The 19,135-nt window shown below is 42.8% G+C and overlaps 1 long non-coding RNA gene across 1 annotated transcript in view; it reads right to left on the reverse strand.

Moving 5' to 3' along the window:
- The window catches only part of LOC117313596 (uncharacterized), a 105,871-nt gene that overhangs the window by 14,437 nt on the left and 72,299 nt on the right, over nucleotides 1-19,135 (reverse strand). Inside the window, exons 4-5 of the long non-coding RNA XR_012333987.1 lie at nucleotides 17,144-17,263; nucleotides 16,604-16,818 (exon numbers count right to left, since the gene is read on the reverse strand). This is a non-coding gene — a long non-coding RNA (uncharacterized lncRNA). The remainder of the gene's footprint in view (nucleotides 1-16,603; nucleotides 16,819-17,143; nucleotides 17,264-19,135) is intronic.

Here is a 19,135-nt window from a genome sequence, read left to right on the forward strand (position 1 = left end):
GTATCAAAGACTAAACATTGAAGGAAAAAGAAAGAGTTCTTGGGACTTCCCTGGTGGCGCAGTGGTTAAGAATCTGCCTGCCAATGCAGGGGATATGGGTTCGAGCCCTGGTCGGGGAAGAACCCACATGCAGAGGAGCAACTAAGCCCGTGTGCCACAACAAGAGAAGCCACCACAATGAGAAGCCCGCCCACCACAACGAAGAGTAGCCCCCGAGCGCCTCAACTAGAGAAAGCCCGTGTGCAGCAACAAAGACCCAACACAGCCAAAAATAAAAATAAATAAAATAAACAAATTTATTTTTTTTAAAAAAACCTACAAGTTAACTTGTGAAGAACTCTTTTTTTTTTTTAATGAAGTTTTTTTTCTTTTTTCTTTCTTTTTTTTTGGCTGCGTTGGGTCTTCATTGCTGCACGGGCTTTCTCTAGTTGCAGCGAGCAAGGGCTACTCTTTGTTGCTGTGGGCAGGCTTCTCATTGTGGTGGTTTCTCTTGTTGCAGAGCATGGCCTCTAGGCGCACAGGCTCTAGAGTGCAGGCTCAGTAGTTGTAACGCACGGGCTTAGTTGCTCCGCGGCACGTGGGATCTTCCCCAATCAGGGCTCGAACCTGTGTCCCCTGCATTGGCAGGCGGATTCTTAACCACTGGTTAAGAATCCGCCTGCCAATGCAGGGGACACAGGTTAGGGAAGCTCCTAACTTACAGCTTTAAAGTATTCTAATCTAGAATCTCAAAGGACTTCTTTGGAATTCAAAAAAAAAGAAAGAAAGAAAAAGATTCTAAAATTTATCCAGAAGTAAATTTATCCAGAGTAAACAGACAAGTATAGTCAAAATAATGTTTGAAAAAGATGAAAAATGAGGGGAAGCATTTCTAACCAAACCAAACTAAACCAAACCAAACCAAACGAAGCATACACACACACAGACACACATACACACACACTTAAAATGAATATCACAGCGCTAGAACTGACATGCAAATGGCTCAGAGTAACTAGAAAAGCAAATTAAAGTATATAAACTAACTCAGCTTATTAAAAGGAAGCATTATAAGTCAACTAGAAAGAGAAGAATCATTCAGTTAATAAAAGGAACATTGACTTAGGTATCAGGGGAAATAAATCTATTTAGATTCTCACCTCACAATATTATCCCCATGTGAATCAAAGGGCTAAATGTAGAAAAACAAAATAACAACAAAGCACCACAAAAATTAGAAGGTATATATTTCCTAACAGATTAAAAAGACTTTTTACACTTAAAATAAATGGGAAAAATTACAAAAGAAAATATGATTCTACCATCTTAAAATCTATTAAAAGTAATTACAAGGCTAACAAAGTTATGAAAATACCTAGAACCAAAAATGCAAATTTTTTCTTAATATATAAATATTTTATAGAAATCAATAAGAAAAACACCAATATGTTTATAAAACAATGTGTAAAAGATAAAGACTGGCAATTAAGTTGCAAGCACCAAAAGAAATTTTTCTTAAATAGAAGAAAATTCAATCTCACTGAGCATTACAGAATGCAAATTTCACAAGAGGCGATTATGTTCAGGACCTTGGTGTAGACAAATTTTCTTTAAAAGGACACAATAAGCATTAACCATAAAGGGAAATAATGGATAACCTGGAGTCTGTTAAAAATGTATCTTTTGCTCATTAAAACACAGCTAAAGAGTAAGAAGGCAACCCAAAGAGTAGAAGAAGAAATTTGATAACTGACAAAAGATTAAGATCTAGAATATAAAAATTTCTTATACAATTCAATAAGAGACAGACAACTTAATTTGAAAATGGGCGAAATACTTGAACAGTTTACTTACAAAAGAGGATATCTCCAAATGGCCAGTAAACATTTGAAAAATTGTTCAAGCTCGTTAATCACCAAGAAATGCAAATGGCATCAGCAATGATATATCAATACACAGCCCAGCCAACTTGCTAAAGTGAAAAAGACTGACATTATCAAGTGTTAACCCAAATTTGGAGAAACTGAAACTCTTAGACACTCCTGGTAGGTATCTAAATTGATATAACCATTTTGGAAATTACTGTCTGGCAGTATTGAAGCTGAATACGGGCATAGCCTACCGCCCAGCAATTCCACTTCTAAGGTGCATGCCAACAAAAATGCATAAACATTGTCACCAAAAGAAATGTACAGAAATGCTTATAATCTACAACTGAAAACTAACCAAATGTCCATTAACAGCACAATGAACAAGTACAATGTGATATACTGTATTTATAAAATGGAACACTACACCGAAATGAGAAAATCGAACACGGCTAGTTTATTGCTCTTAGAAGTCAGAATGGCGGTTATTCTTGTGGTAATAATGACTGGAAGGAGCATGAAGGGGATCCTGAGGATGGCGAATTTGTTCTCTTTCGTGATATGAATGCCAACTCAGGTGTGCTTGCTTTGGGATAATCAGATACTTTCCTGTGTCTTTATCCTTCAACAAAGAGCTTAAAAATAATAATCAGATGACATTTTTAAATGATTTCTAAATTGGTAATTCTCAGTGTTGGCAAGAGTACAGTAAAACAGATGCTTTCATATACTGTTGGCAGAACTGCAAATTGATCCAACCAACCTTCCTGGAAAGCAAATTAGCAATATGCATAAAAATATTTAAAAGTCCATGCTCTTTGATCCATTAATTCCACCTACACGAATCTATCTTTTTTTTGCGGTACGCGGGCCTCTCACTGCTGTGGCCTCTCCCTTTGTGGAGCACAGGCTCCAGACGCGCAGGCTCAGCGGCCATGGCTCACGGGCCCAGCCGCTCCACGGCATGTGGGATCTTCCCAGACCGGGGCACGAACCCATGTCCCCTGCATCGGCAGGCGGACTCTCAACCACTGCGCCACCAGGGAAGCCCACAAATCTATCTTAAGGTAATAATTCACTCCAAAAAATGACAAGGAAAATTATGACAGTACACAAAACTATGTGTAAAACTATGTACATATAATAAAATCCCAACTATTTTAAATATGTTTAGAAAAAAAGAAAAGACTGAAAGGAAATATGCCAAAATATGACTGTATGGGCTGAATGTTTGTGCCCACTCCCCTTTTACCCTCCCCTCCCACTACAATTCATATCAAAGTCCTAAACCCCAGTTTGATGGTATTTGGAGATGGCCTTTGGGAGGTAATTAGGTTCAGAATAGGTCATAGTGGGGATAGGGGAACGAATCTCATCATGAGATTAGTGCCCTTAGAAGAAGAGGAAGAGGGCTTCCCTGGTGGTGCAGTGGTTGAGAATCTGCCTGCCAATGCAGGGGACACAGGTTCGAGCCCTGGTCTGGGAAGATCCCACTATGCCACAGAGCAACTGGGCCCATGATCCACAACTACTGAGCCTGCGCGTCTGGAGCCTGTGCTCCGCAACAAGAGAGGCCGCAACAGTGAGAGGCCCGTGCACCACGAGGAAGAGTGGCCCCCGCTCGCCGCAAGTAGAGAAAACCCTCTCACGGAAACAAAGACCCAGCACAGCCAAAAAATTAATTAATTAATTAAAAAAAAAAAGAAGAGGAAGAGATATGAGAGCTCTCTCTCTACCATGTGAGGATACAGTAAGAAGGTGGCCATCAACAAGCCACGAAGGACACCTCACCAGAACTGGACCATGCTGGCACACTGATCTAGGATTTCCTAGCCTCCAGGACTATGTAAAATAAATGTTTGGTGTTGAAGCAACCCAGTCTGAAACCATGCCCCACAGAGTTAACAGAAGCTGATAACTAATAGAAATTATTGAACTTGTCTTACAGAATAACAGATAAAGAACAGCTTGTTAAAGCCCCTTTGCTTATAAACTGCCTCATTATTGATGAAGTTCGCTTTAGTTTTTTCTTTCTTTCTTTTCCTCTCTTTAATTGCATCCCTTCCCAGCTTTACGCAGCCCAGGGGTTTTATAGGAATTTGGAGTCTGCTCCTGCCCACTGCAGGCTGGCTGGGGGCTGGTTGGGACCACCGACCCTAAACCTGGGCCTGTGCAGATGTCCAGTGAATGGCCTTTTGATGTCAGAGGGCCGGAAAACTCCACTCACAGATCGTGCTAAGCGCCTCCATTTTGAATATGCAGAAACATGTAACCCAGATACATGTGCACAGAACATCAATTACCTCACCTTTTAACCTGCCTCCAATCACCTTTCCCCAGCCTAAGACCACCTGCTTATCCCTAAAATATCCCAATCCCCTGCCTTCAGGGAGGCGGATCTGAGACTTGTTCTCCTGTCTCCTCACTTGGCTGCCTTGTGAATAAACTCTTTCTGGGCTGGAAACTCGGCGTCTCAGCATTTGGCTTGCTGTGCATTGGGCAAACGAACCTGGTTCAGTAACAAGTCTATGCTATTTTGCTATAGCAGTCCAAGCAGACTAAGACAATGATCAATAGTTATATCTGAGATTACAGGTGATTTTTGTTATCTATTCTGTTCCAAATTTTTTGCAATCTTATGAATTACTTTTTAATTTTTATAAAGCATAATTACTCATTAATATGTGACCACATCCCCATTGTAAAAGTCAAACAATACAGAAATCAGAGAAACATAAAAACTATCCTTTAACATATTCTCTCACCAATCCGCCTTCCCCAAGTTTGGTTTCTTAAAGATAAGCACCAATAAAAGTTTATAAATATATGTAACTTTCCAGGTATTTTATTCTGCATTTACAAACATGCATACATTTGTAAGGAAATACACATATACAGAGTTTTTTTTAAATTATTGCTTACAAACAGACTTAGGGTAGCTGGATACTCCCAGTTCAGTGTCTTGTTTGACCCACACAATGATTTAAAACGTTGCCTAGTTACACAAGTCGTGCTCTTCTACAACATAAAGAGCTTGGTACCTATTGCCATACACCTGCCTGGCCCTTAAAATTTTTGTCACCTGCTTGGCCTCCCTAGGCCTCCTAGGTTTTTGTCTTTGTCACCCTGGATCTCTTTAACATACTGCTCTGTAAAGTGCTTTTTTAAAATATCAAAACACCAAATAATAAATACGTTAGCATGACAATATGTCTAGACCCACCTAATTCTTTTCTACGTAGTGTTCCATAGTACTCATTACTTTTATAATCAAAATTTTGAAAAGTGCACATTATTTTATTTTAAAGGAGTTTAGATGCACATTTCAAATTGATTCACGTTTCCTGAATATGTTTCTGTCTGCGTGTGAGCTATGAAGCAGGAATTCTTTAGTCTCTGTTTAATTTTTCATCAAAGATGGTTCGTGAAAGGGTGCATTGCTGAACTGCAAGGCATTCTTATACTGAACACTTTATCAATAAAGACTCCTGTTTGCACAGTGGAAAAGCAATATTATTATTTAGAAACTCCCTTGAGGAAATGTGCTTTTCACACACAGAATGGATTATTTGTCTAAATGTCAAATGACTCTTCTTAATTTTTGTAAATATCCTTCATGCCCAGGAAACAGTAGGTTGGATATTTTGTGACTCATAATTGCCTCTATTACCCTAGATATAGCTTAAATCTTTGATTACACTCAGTTCCATACATTTCTGTATACTGTCTTATGATGCAATCATTTCATGCCTCCTTAGTTTAAGTATTCAAGCCTTGCATCCCTCAAATATGGTAACTTCCTGGAGAAAAGGTTTCTTTTATCTATATGTAGACAAAATAAAACCCAGGCACCCACCTGGCTCTGTCTCATCAGGGAATTGCAGACTGATTCTAGCAGTTGAGAGTAATTAGAATCTGAGTAACTAGAATCTTGCTGGCATCTCTCAAATATCATTAGAGAGGATCCGACACATAGCCTATGTTAACATTTCTCCAATGCTGTTTCCCTAGTCCTCTGCATCCCATACCCTTCTCAAAAATCTGCCCGAAAACCTCTCTCCCTATAGCTCACTCTAGTCTCTCCCTTTTAAAAGCCAGTTCCCATCCTTGCTTCTTTGTTCTTCCCAACGGATTACCTGTAATCCATAGTTCAGGACCCTGGAGTAGAGGCAGAGGTGGAAGGGAACGATCCCACCAGACAACACCAAAAGTGACCTAGCAGGAGGGAGGAAGACATGAGGGATGGGACAAGATCTAAATATTTTTGCTTAATAAAGTTTTTTTTGTTTTTTTGTTATTTTTTAAAGAAGATGCTGGGGGTAGGACTTTATTAATTAATTAATTTATTTTTGCTGTGTTGGGTCTTCTTTTCTATGCGAGGGCTTTCTCTAGTTGTGGCAAGTGGGGGCCACTCTTCATCGCGATGCGTGGGCCTCTCACTATCGCGGTCTCTCTTGTTGTGGAGCACAGGCTCCAGACGCACAGGCTCAGTAGTTGTGGCTCACGGGCCTAGTTGCTCTGCGGCATGTGGGATCCTCATGCTGAACATGTAGGATCCACATGTTCGACCAGGGCTCGAACCCGTGTCCCCTGCATTAGCAGGCAGATTCTCAACCACTGCACCACCAGGGAAGCCCTTAAAAAAGTTTTATATTTGTTAAATATACTTACTGTGACTATATTTTTCAGGTGGACAATTTATATCTAACGATCTAGAACTGGGAAGCATAGTGAAGCTGGGATTATTTTGGAAAATCAAGAGAGAAGTTTTTTGCAGTTTGTTCGTTTGTTTCTTGAGAAGAGGAAGAAAGTCACATTTACTGAGCACAAGCTACTGTGGGTGCCCCTTTTGTTTAGGGGCATGTTATGTTGTTGTTTAGCTAGCACAATACCCTGAGAGGGACGTATTATTGTCTCCATTTCACACGTGAGGAATGTAATAGGCACTTTTGGCATATCCGTCCCTCTCCTAAGGAGCACTGCATTCTCTAGGAATTGTCCCATCGAATTCCCCCATCCACAAAGGTACCTTCTTCTCTGGCTGCCACTGATTGGGCCAGAGGTGTGAGTATATGGCATGAGGCAGGCCAATCAGATATTCTCTCACAGAAGTTTGGAATCAGGACTCAGAGAGAGTGGTGGCTGGAGCTGTAACTGGTCAAACAATTCATGCACTCTGAGAGTGGATCCTAGTGTCTGGAGAATCTTTGGGATGAGTGGTATGAAAATTCACATTCAGGGCTCCCCTGGTGGCACAGTGGTTAGGAATCACCTGCCAGTACAGGGGACATGGGTTCCAGTCCTGGTCCAGGAAGATCTCACATGCTGCAGAGCAACTAAACCTGTGTGCCATGACTCTGAGCCTGTGCTCTAGAGCCTGTGAGCCACAACTACTGAAGCCTGTGGGCCTAGAGCCCATGCTCTGCAACAAGAGAAGCCACCGCAGTGAGAAGCCTGTGCCCCACAATGAAGAGTAGCCCCCACTCGCCGCAACTAGAGAAAGCCCGCGTGCAGCAACAAAGACCTAATGCAACCAAAAATAAATAAATTAATTAATTAATTTAAAAAAAAAGAAAATTCACAATCAGCTGTGGAAACTGTGAGAAAGTTAATGCCCCTGCTTAGAAAAAGGCTGAGAGATGGAGGATTCTGTTAGGGCTGGGATGGGTTGGGGAAGGGGAGACTCCAGAGCAAACTAGGTAATGGGTTTGGGGTGAGGCGGAAGAGAAGAACCCTTGATTAGTGGGCTGCGGGGAAGTTTTGGGAGCAGAGCGGGGATCTGAAAAACATGCCGGGCAGTGTGCAGGGTAACCCCTTCTCTGGCCTTCCTATGACCTCCTCAGTGACATGGGGTGAGCGTCTCATGTTTTCAGAGAGCAGGCTGTTTCTGGAGCAGTGCTGAGCCCTGTGTCAGTGCTGGTGTGGGACAGGAGCAACACCGCACATGGGACGGCTGGCTTTTGGGCTAAAGGAGTGAATGCAGGGGCTGTGGGAGGTCCCTGTGGAGGACCAGCAGGCAAGCTGGGCCGTGCAGAGAGAAGATAGCCGGCATGAAGACAGAAATAAAGGTGAGCAACAGAGTAACTAAGAGTTTTGTTTTGTAGGTGGTGGTGGTGTTTTGTTATTCCCAGGTCTTGGTTCTACTTCTTTGCAGAAGCCCAGATTCTTTCCTGGCCTTGCTTTCTGGGAGACATTCTTGTATACTTATTATAAATTCTCTTTTTTAGTTAGCCCAGCTCAAAGTTGGGTACTATTACTTGTGACCAAAAACCTTACTAAGTGCAAGGAATCTGTGGTTCCTAGAGATTAAGTAAATTGAGAAAATTTCTGTGGCTTCTTAGTGGTAGGAGTTGGGGTACAAGCCTGTCTCCTCGTGCTCTTTTCCTCACACTCTCTGCTCAGTCATGATGGCCACATTGCTATTCCACAAACACACCAATCTCACCCCCATCTTAGTGGGCTCTGTTTGCCCTGCTCAGGACAGGCCCAAAGGCCACTCCCTCATCTCATCCAGGTCTCAATTCAAATGTCACTCAGAGATACCTACCCTGACAACCTCATCTAAAACAGGCACTCTCTAACCTCTTTCTCTACTTTTTTTTTTTCAGTTTTACTGAAATATAACTGACATAGCACTGTATAAGGTTAAAGTGTACAGCATAATGACTTGACTTACATATATGTAAATATATTGTGAAATGATTACCACAACAAGTTTAGTTAACAGCCATCATCTCATATAGTTACCAAGAAAAAGGAAACAGTTTTTTTCCTTGCGATGAGAACTTTTAGGATCTACTCTCTTAGCAACTTTTAAGTACACCATACGGCAGTGTTAACTATAGTCACCATGTTGTACATTACATCCCTAGTACTTATTTATCTTATAACTGGGCCTTTGCACCTTTTGACTATCTTCACCCAATTTCTCCACCCTCGCCTCTGGCAACCAACAATGTATTCTCCGTCTCTATGAGTTTGGTTTTTTTAGATCCCACATATAAGTGAGATCGTACGGTATTTGGCTTTCTCTGACTTGTTTCACTCAGCATAATGCCTTCCATGTCTATCCATGTTTTTGCAAATGTCAGAATTTCCTTTTTTTTTATGGCTGAATAATATTTATATAATATATATAATATATATATACATGTCACATTTTCTTTATCCATTCATCTGTCAATAGACACTTAAGGTTGTTTCCATGTCTTCACTATTGTAAATGATGCTGCAGTGAACGTGGGATGCAGATATCTCTTCAAGTTAGTGATTTCATTTCTTGCAGATAAATACCCAGAAGTGGAATTGCTGGAACATATGGTAGTTCTATTTTTAACTTTTTGAGGACCCTCCATACTGTTATCCATAACGGCTGCACCAATGTACATTCTCACCAACAGTGTACAAGGGTTGCCTTTTCTCCACACCCTCACCAGCATTTGTTATCTCTTGTCTTTTTGATAATAGCGATTCTAACAGGCATAAGGTGATATTTCATTGTGGTTTTAATTTGCATTTCCCTGATGATAAGTGATATTGAGCACCTTTTCATGTACCTGTTGGCCATTTGTGTATCTTCTTTGGAAAACTGCCTATTCAGTTTCTTTGTCCATGTTTAACCGGATTATCATTATTATTACTATATATTTTTGCTATTGAGGTATATGAATTCTTTATATATTTTGGATGTCAACCTTTTTTTTATCAGGTATATGATTTGCAAATATTTTTTCCATTCCGTATGTTGTCTTTTCATTTTGTCCATCATTTCTTTCATTGTGCACAAGTTTTTTAGTTCGATGTAGGTTCTATACACTGACAATACATTCTTTTATTTAAAGTGGATTAGACAAATTTACTTTTTCTCCCTTCCTCTCCCCAATGCTCCCTGCTTCATTCACATCTTTTTTCTTAGATTGATGAAACCTGGCCCCCATCCTCAGCCTCTATCCTCACATGGTAGAAAGAAGCTATTATTATTATTAGTTTTAGTAACTTATCACTACCTGGATTTATGTTACATATTTATTTGTGTACTTGTTTCTCTACCACCCCGCCCCCCAACTCCCCACCAGAATATAAGCTCCCGGAGGGCTGGGTTCAACCCTTGTTCACTGCTGTATTTTCAGCACACTGACCAGAACTGTATTTGACATATAGAAGGCACTCAACAAATACTCATTTAATTAATCAATCCATTAAACCCTGACCTGTTTCTGACTTCCATGCTGTTTTCATGGTCTCTAAGTACCTGATGCAATTATAGAAACACTCAGAAAAACCCTATTGGATTAAGGATGGAAATAATGTCTGAAGGACATCTGTGGAGCTCGGCTGATTAGCATGCAGGAAAGAGGGATGTCCGCTAGCTGCTCAGTACACTGCGGGGAGGTAGGAACCTGGAGCAGCACGCTCCAGCCCAGCCTCTATGAGAACAGAACTGAAAGCTGGTAAATTCATTTCTACTGGTTTTCCCTTAGTTAGTGCTTCTGGCCTGGGGAAACAAAGCTTCAGCGACAGTAAAAATGCTTTTGTTCCTGTGGTACCACATGTTAAATCACAAATGACATCTACTTTGTTCTTGGGTTAATGCTACCTTCTGGGTCTGCTCTGTAAGGTTGTTCCCTGTCCCCAGTTGGCCTGAGACAGGGTCTGGCTTGCTGAGGGTCCCCTGTCCCTATAACTATACAAGAGGAAAGCTGCTGGAGACTGACTTGGGATGTCTAAACACCACCAGGAAGGACCAGCTGAGGAAGGAGGCAGGAGAAATGGAGACATATTCTAATCCAAGCCTCGCTAGACACTTTCAGTGTATCATTTTGAAACCACATTATCAAACACAGGGTCACTTTGCTCATGGCTTTCAGATGCTGCCCCCAACACATATACCAATGTTGATGAGGCTTCTAACCAGTTACCACAACACGTGTGTTTAATCTGTTGCTTTTGCCAATGGGCTAATGAAAAGATGCAAGTAGCCGGAGAGGTCATACCAATCCACAACCAGTACTGGAAAAGAAAATTGAAAAAATGAATACTAATATGAGCATGTACCTATATGTAACTCTTTCATCTAAACTTCTTCACCTTCAGAGCACTTAATTTTAACAAGAAACTCACCAGGGTTAAATGGCTGACTTGGCTAATTAGTGGCAAGGCCAGGACTCAAATTCAGAACTCTTGACTCCAAGATAAGGGTTCTCCCTGCTGCAACTGCCTCTCTATCTTTGCATTCAAAGAATGGCTTGCTGTAAAATTTATTTTTCATGACTATGTTATATAGCTAAATAAGCAGAGTCTTTAAGGGCCACACATTCAGAGAAAGCTAGAGATAAATCAGCAGCCTTTAAAAAGACAGGTAGTTTTAATTTGGTAAATGACAACAGGAAGCCAGACATTTACCCACGTTTGGATGATCACCTGTTTTCTAATGAGAGCCAAGCCTGAGGCAATGAGAAGATGCAGAGACTGATTTACAGCAAGCCATGGCCACTGCCCAGGGAGGCAGGGCCTGAAGTGTTCCTACCAGCTGTGCGCAGTCAAGGTCACCAAGTGGTTCAGTCCCACAAATGACAAAGACCACTTTGCTCCTTGACTGACTCCTACCAAAATTAAAAACCTGGCAGTTGAAATGGCCGAGCACCAGACACCTGATAGAAAATGAAGTGTTGAGTTCAGTAAGTCACTGCCTAATTCCAGCAATTTTGAAGATGTTAATAATTAATTCCAACTTTCCCTCCCTTCCACCACTCACTCATAATGGACAAAGGAGAGTCAATGTTTGCTTGAACTACCCAGATAATTGCTTAATTCTTTCCACTTGCCTGGGCATGGTCTGAAAGCACACATATCAATTATCACCAGGAAGTAGTGGCTTTCCTCCTTACCTCTTTGTTTTGTTTATCATTTTTTTAAGAGTGTAATGTAACCAAAGGGCTAGCCCAGTGCCCAAATGCTGAGACATGTAAAAAGATGGGGTGGCAGAAGGAGAAAGGCCCTGACTGTGTACAGAGAACTACAGGTGGAGGAAAGGGCTTACGGGAGAGAAGGACAGCAGGAAGAAATGTCTTTAAACTTTAAAGATCGTGCAGATTTTGACCCAACACTTCTGAGAATTTATCCTTATATTAGTTGGGGTCTAACCTGGAAAAGAGAAACCCCTCTGAGTATTTACAGCAAGGGCTCCGCAGAGCTCATCACCATCAAGGAGCCCCTCCAACTCCTTAAGGTTGATGGGACCTAGGTGAGAGGTAGCATAATCAAGCCACAGGCTAGGGTCACCTAACAGAAGCAGGACCTCGACGGACCTATTGCAGCAGTGGGACCACTGAGGAGAGACATAGCCACAGTGGGCCATGAGCTTCCCTCTCCTTCCAACTCTAGTCTCCCAGTTCCACCTGCCACTGGACAAATCCATCAGGAAACGCGCTAACACAGGAGCCTGAGAAGCTCAGCCTGCAGGGGTCCGCCCACTCCCATGATGCAGAGCAGAACCCAGGGAGGGCAGGTAGTGCATCTGAGGGCTCACACGCAGGCCCAGAAAAGCAAACTAGAGTGACATAATGGGTACCAAATGCTGGCAAATGGATAGACGAAGTCATAGATGCTTCCACCCAATCATAAAGAGTAAGTTTGGATTTAAGAGAAATGACATCATCAGAAGCATTCCAGGAAAAGAAGTCCTGGAAAATGTAACTGAAATATAGATAGAATAAAAGCTAACGTTAGGATAAATAAAAATAGACTACACATATGTAAATGATAAGAGAAAGAGGAAAATAACCCTAGCTGAAGTAGGGAAAGCATGCCAAGACACACTAAACATTACAGCTTACTTTCTCACAAACGAGCTGGGCCTTATTTATGAGTAGAGTGTCAAAATAATTCCTTGTGACGTGAGATGGGATGGAGGCAGTGACAAGGAATCATAGAAAGTATACCAGTTATCTTAGGGAATTAAGAGGTACAAATTATAATACTAGGTAGAGGGCTTCCCTGGTGGCGCAGTGGTTGAGAGTCCACCTGCCGATGCAGGGGACACGGGTTCGTGCCCCGGTCCAGGAAGATCCCACATGCCACCCAGAGCGGCTGTCCGGAGCCTGTGCTCCGCAATGGGAGGGGCCCCAACAGTGAGAGACCCGCGTATCGCAAAAAAAAAAAAAAGAAAAGAAAAAAAAATATATAATACTAGGTAGAAAATAAATATGATACAAGGGTGAAATGTACGGTACAGGGAATGTAGCCAACATTTTATAGCTATAAATGGAGTATAATCTATAAAAATTTTGAATCACTGTTGTACACCTGAAACTAATATAATATTGTAAATCAAATATTCCTCAATAAAAAATTAAAATAAAATAAAATAAAATGAGCACCACACACACATGAAATTATCCTATGTATCTTGAGGTCCTAACACATGTCCAGGTACTTGTTCAGTGTCTTAAAATCCTGATAGATGATAGGGTATGAAGGATGACAGTAACACAAGTGTCATAGTGAAACTGTGGTATAGACCTTTAGGGGCATGACAGAATAGATTAAAAATCAACAGGTAGGGACTTCACTGGTGGCGCAGTGGTTAGAATCCGCCTGCCAATGCAGGGGACATGGGTTCGAGCCCTGGTCTGGGAAAATCCAACTTGCCGCGGAGCAACTAAGCCCATGAGCCACAACTACTGAGCCTGCGCTCTAGAGGCACGAGCCACAAATACTGAGCCCGCGTGCCACAACTACTGAAGCCCGCACGCCTAGAACCTGTGCTCCACAACAAGAGAAGCCACCACAATGAGAAGCTCGCACACCACGACAAAGAGTAGCCCTCACTCGTAGCAACTAGAGAAAGCCCGCATGCAACAATGAACACCTAACGCAGCCAAAAATAAATAAATAAATAAAAAACAACAGGCAACTCAAAAGGAGGACAACAAAGGACAACCTAATTGTTATTTTGCCAAGGAAAACCTAAACAAAAAATAGCTATGAACTACAAATACCGTCTATCACTAAAGAAATAGGAGGACAAAAAAGTCTTAAGCCAAGACTTTAAACTAAATACACTTAGATAAAATAAAGCTAATTACATTATACTATTTTTCTCCTTTTACTACAAAGTGGTATTTGGTAACCACTGGACTTTATGACCCCTGAACGTCTTCCTATTCCCAAGATTCTCTGATCCTGCCCTATTTTGTTAAAGCAGTTTGTGTTTTGTGGGAGGCATAAGCTGAAGAAACTGTTAGGGTTAAGAGCAGATTTAAATTTAATTAATATCCAGCCAGGAGATTGACTTGCCATTGATCACCACTAAAAAATCCCATTAGGAGGGGGAAAATTGGTCTCCTCAGCAAAAAGAAAGAGTAAACATACTGGCCACACCCTCATCTGTAGCAGCCCCCTTCACCATGTTTGTGCCACGTGAACCTAACTTCCTTTGGCGACAGCTCTTTAGACCACACTTAGCACCTGATCCCAGTGTAATCAATGTCCAGACTAGTCAGAAGTTTAGGGGGTGTCCTGGTGCGAGAAACATTGTCCAAACAGGGGTGGTGATGGCTCAACAGATTCTTGCTCTTTTTGAGAATCTGACTATGATATTTACATGGAGAGAATTTAGTTCCTGATTGTTCTGATGGTGTACTGTCGTGAAGCTGGAGACTTCCTGCTACCAAAAGAGGCAGCAGCTCTCTCAGTGGCCCAGTTCTGCAATGTGGCTTTGTGAGTGGTTCCTGAAAGCCTAACCTTGAGTCTTTCTTTTCCCCTCCTAATGACTTAATACCCCATTTAATATCTGTAACAAATCCTTTCCTGCTTTAACTGGTTAGAGGGGATTCTGTTCTCTGAAACTGGCCCCTGACTGATACAAATGTAAGTCCTGCATTAAAAGCATTATAACCTTTTGGGGATATAGGCATATAAACAAATCACTGAGGATATGCTATGATTCATGTACATAGAGAGTATACCAGGTGCATAAGGAGTGAGTGCCTAAACTTGAGGGTGCCAAGGAAAGATTCACAGGGAAGGTAGCACTGTAACTTGAAAACTATGTATGGGAGGTTAGCAGAAGGACAAGGAGAGGAGGGCATTCTACACCAAGGAAATGGCAAAGGTATAGAAGATGAGAGAGTAGGGGTAGAGAGTTGAGTTTAGGGACAAGAACGAGAACAGAGGCTGGTCAGGCTGCAGGTGCAGGTGTGTTAGAGCTGTGAGAAGCTTCAAAAATGATCTAGTGTAGTCCATTTATTTTATACATCCAAAAACTGAAGCCAGAGAAATGAAATCACCAGCTCAAGACCAAACACTAACTTTACTATCCATGCTAGAGCACAGGCCTTCTAACTCCCAGGCCAGTGTCTTTCCAGGTAGCATACATGGATTCCTAAATCATCCTGTGGTGGTGAATCTTAACAAACAACAGACTTTAGAAAGCAGGTGAGTGACAAAATGTCTACAGATCAAGAAAGATAAGGGAGTTGGGAAGGGTGAGTACCTCTGTGAGCACCCCGCGCCACAGCGGCAAGAGCTGTGTCTGACTTCACTGCCCCACGTGCCCCACAGCCCATCTCAGGGGACGCCTGTGTGGCACATTCCTGTCACCGCAGCCCTTTGCCTACTGCATGCTTCCAGTGGTCCCATGTGGGTCAGTAGTCGTGGCTCTGTCCCATAAACCAAAGACCACTTGGTACCCTGATCACTGGACATAAAGAAAGAAGAAGAGTGTAGGTAGATTTGCTCCAATCTGTGACTGCTCTTGGAAAAATATTCCAGGGATCATGCTCTCTCCTTAATCCTCCACGTCCAATATCCGTCTATCTCTCTCTTTACCATCTATCCATCTGTCCATCCATCCACCCCTCCCACCACTTATCTGTCAGTGTTTCTACATATCTGTTTATTCATGTATCTATAGCTATAAGGTCAAATACTCATCCAGGGCTTACCCTATGTCAGGCAGTTCTCCTAGTGCGTTACAGAAATTAATTCAGTCCTTGTAATCCTGACAACAGCCCTGCGATGTGGGTATTTTCTCCCCATTTTACAGATGAGGAAATTAGAGAGGTTAAGTAACTTGCCCAAGTTAACATAACTTATATCTGTCTGCCTACCTTCGTGTCCACACCCCTTCTCCTTCCTTGAAGGGTAACTTCCCATCCTATTGATGACCAAGTTTGTTGGTTCTATTTCCTAATTATCTCTCAATCTGTCTCCTTTTAATTTAGTTCCAGCTTCCTCCCCAGCCACCCAGCCAGCCCCGATTTTGGATGATTGTCACTCTCCCCGCGAATCACTCTGGTTTCAACCTCCACTTCCTTTTCCTCCGTGCCTCACGAATGTTTCCCTGGCACAGGCAGAGGGATCTTTCTAAATGATGTTTCTCAAGACCCTAGACACGTTCAAACATCATAGTTGAGAACCTCTGTTAGAAAAAACATGCAGGGACTTCCGTGGTGGTCCAGTGGTTAAGACTCCATGCTTCCACTGCAGGGGGCCTGGGATTGATCCCTGGGAGAGGAACTAAGATCCCGCGTGCCATAAGGCGTGGCCAAAAACCACCACCAACAAACATACATATGAGCATCTCTCTCAAACCTGCTTAAAACCCTAAAATGAGTTGGTGAATTCAACAAACATTTGTTACGCCTTCCCAAGTCAGCCACTGGGCTAGGTGGCGGGGAGGTAGCAGTAAGTAAGCCCCATCCTCATGAAGCTTGCTGTCTAGAGGGGATGACAGATGTGGAACAAATACTCACAGAAACGTTCAGTGCTTCACAGAAGTGCGGGCAGGGGCACCAGAGCCTGCGGGTCCAGAAACCGCACCCTGCAGGATCTGAAATTTCAGCCACAATGTGAAGGACGAGCGGGAGTCAGCTGGGCCGCGTGGCTGAGTGGGCAGCAGAGACAGGCTGAGCATCCTGGTCAGAAAGGACGGGCACGGTTCTCAGTGAGGAGAAGGGCACGGTGAGTCCTGCAATCAGGAGAAGCAGGTGAGGCCGGGCCGGGGAAAGCGGCAGGCGTTGGGGTCTGGTGTGCCACGGAGCAGGGTACTGGTCTTCCTCCCAGGGCAAATAAAGGTTGTCTTTTTTTTTAGAAATCAACTTTATTGAGGTATAATTTAAAAACAGTAAAATGCCCCCATGTTCAAAGTGTACAGTTCAATGAGCAGCCAGCACCACTATCAAGACACAGCATGTTTCTTTCACTCAGAAAGTTGCCCCATGCTCCTTTGCAGTTAGCCCCCCTCCTCTGGCAACCACTGCTCTGCTTTCTCTTTTAGTCTGGATTAGTTTCACCTGTTCTGGAACTCAAATGAAGAGATTTAAGAACAGCCGTGATCCCTCAGAACAGATTGGAGGCAGCAAGAATGGATGAGAGAGAGCCATTAGCAGGCTTCGGTAGTATCCAGGCAGGAGCTGTACGGTGCAGGTGACAGCAGGCATGGAGAAGAGGGGAAGACACGACACGTTACTGAGGCAGTTAGGATGGAATCCAGTTCCTCGGCCTGTCCTCCAAGCCCCTGGACCCCTGAGCCCAATCCTGTCCTTCCTACCATAAAGGCCACACACACTGTGCTCCAGCCACAGAGAACTACTCCCCACTCCCAGGGCCGACCAAGGTCCTCCGTACATCCCAGCCTTTGCACCGCGCTGTCACCGTTCCTCGAAAGCCTCCTTTCTCCCTTCTGGTATAGTTCCAATACCCATTCATGACCTAGCCTGACCTCTTCTGGGAAACATTTCCTAGCTCCACCTGGTAGACTGATTATTTCTTTCTCTACCATCTCTAAGGTCTTGTTATAATTTGTACAAGTACTTGTGTGCCTTAATCCCCCACTAGACTGGAAGCTCCTTAAAGATAGGAGCTCTGTCCTCATCATCTTTGGGTGGCCCATCAAAAAATATCTGTCAAATGGGTGGGTGCTCTGCTTAGCGATTCAGCGTGGTTTTCCCCTCCCTCCCTCCCTCCCTCCCTCTCTCTCTTTCTCTCCAGAGGCTGCTGTGAAATGAAAATAAGCACTGGGTGATAACTATAAGAAAACAGGTAGAAATTTATTCCCACAACCAGGCTGATTGGAAACGAAAGTAGTGATTCAAGTTAACTGATGTGTTTAAATTCTACTTGTCTGTGGCAGGACTCTGCCGTCTGATCAGAAGCACCATTTTTGCTGCACTGTCATATTTATAGCATAGAGAAGACGCAGGCACATAACTGTGGGGAGTTTGCTTCTTGCACTCCTGTTCCACTAGGAGCCCGCTCAATCTGACCCAGTCTCGCATTCTGGATTAAACCTTGCAATGACCAGCTGACCGTTTCCTGTAAGACTCTCCCTGTAAGGTCTTACGTGGCCATGCTTGGGGCATCTCTGGCTCCTGGTTCCTGACTGGGTCTGGAAGTGACTGCAAGAGTGGACCCGCTATCTGATGCTCCAGGTCCTCTGGGTGGGGGGGACACAGTTCCATAAGGAGAGCATCTGTGATCACTTACTTGAGATGGTAGAAGGAAATGACGCTCTCTTTTGCTAATCCCCCCCCCAAACTTATGCTGACTTTTAAGCAAATCCCATCATTTTCTTAGAACAGAGTTGCCAGGCTGAGTTAGGAAGTAGATTATTGCAAGTCATGTTTTGAATAACTGGTGGCTCCTTTTTTCTAATTATTAAACTGTCCTTCAAAATAAAAGAAAACCAAAAGCTGATTTACTTATGTGATGAAGAAGCCCTCCAGTATTTCATATTTCAGCCCTTTGACTTTCATTGTTTTAATCTAAAAAGGTAAAACTGGGCTTCCCTGGTGGCGCAGTGGTTGAAAGTCTGCCTGCCAATGCAGGGGACGCGGGTTCGTGCCCCGGTCCGGGAAGATCCCACATGCTGCAGAGCGGCTGGGCCCGTGAGCCATGGCCGCTGAGCCTGCGCGTCCGGAGCCTGTGCTCCGCAATGGGAGAGGCCATAGCAGTGAGAGGCCCGCGTACCGCAAAAAAAAAAAAAAAAAGGTAAAACTTTTAGCACCAACACCATTTGAAATGTGTCCATATTTTCTACATAAAGTATGCCCGTTGCTGAGGAATAACAATAAATAAGACTGTTAACATGTCCTAACAAAATGGTGAGACAGAAAAGTAAATAATTTCCACGTCACGTCATATATATATATATATATATATATATATATATATATATATATATGTAAGGAACCAAGTAATAACAAAATGGACAACGGTCTATGGAAAAAGCAGACAGCGAATCTTCATAAGAGAACTGATATTAAAGTAGGGTTTTGAAGGCTAAA

This window comes from Tursiops truncatus, chromosome 9, assembly GCF_011762595.2.
Source record: "Tursiops truncatus isolate mTurTru1 chromosome 9, mTurTru1.mat.Y, whole genome shotgun sequence".
In the NCBI taxonomy this organism is placed as follows: Eukaryota; Metazoa; Chordata; class Mammalia; order Artiodactyla; family Delphinidae; genus Tursiops; species Tursiops truncatus.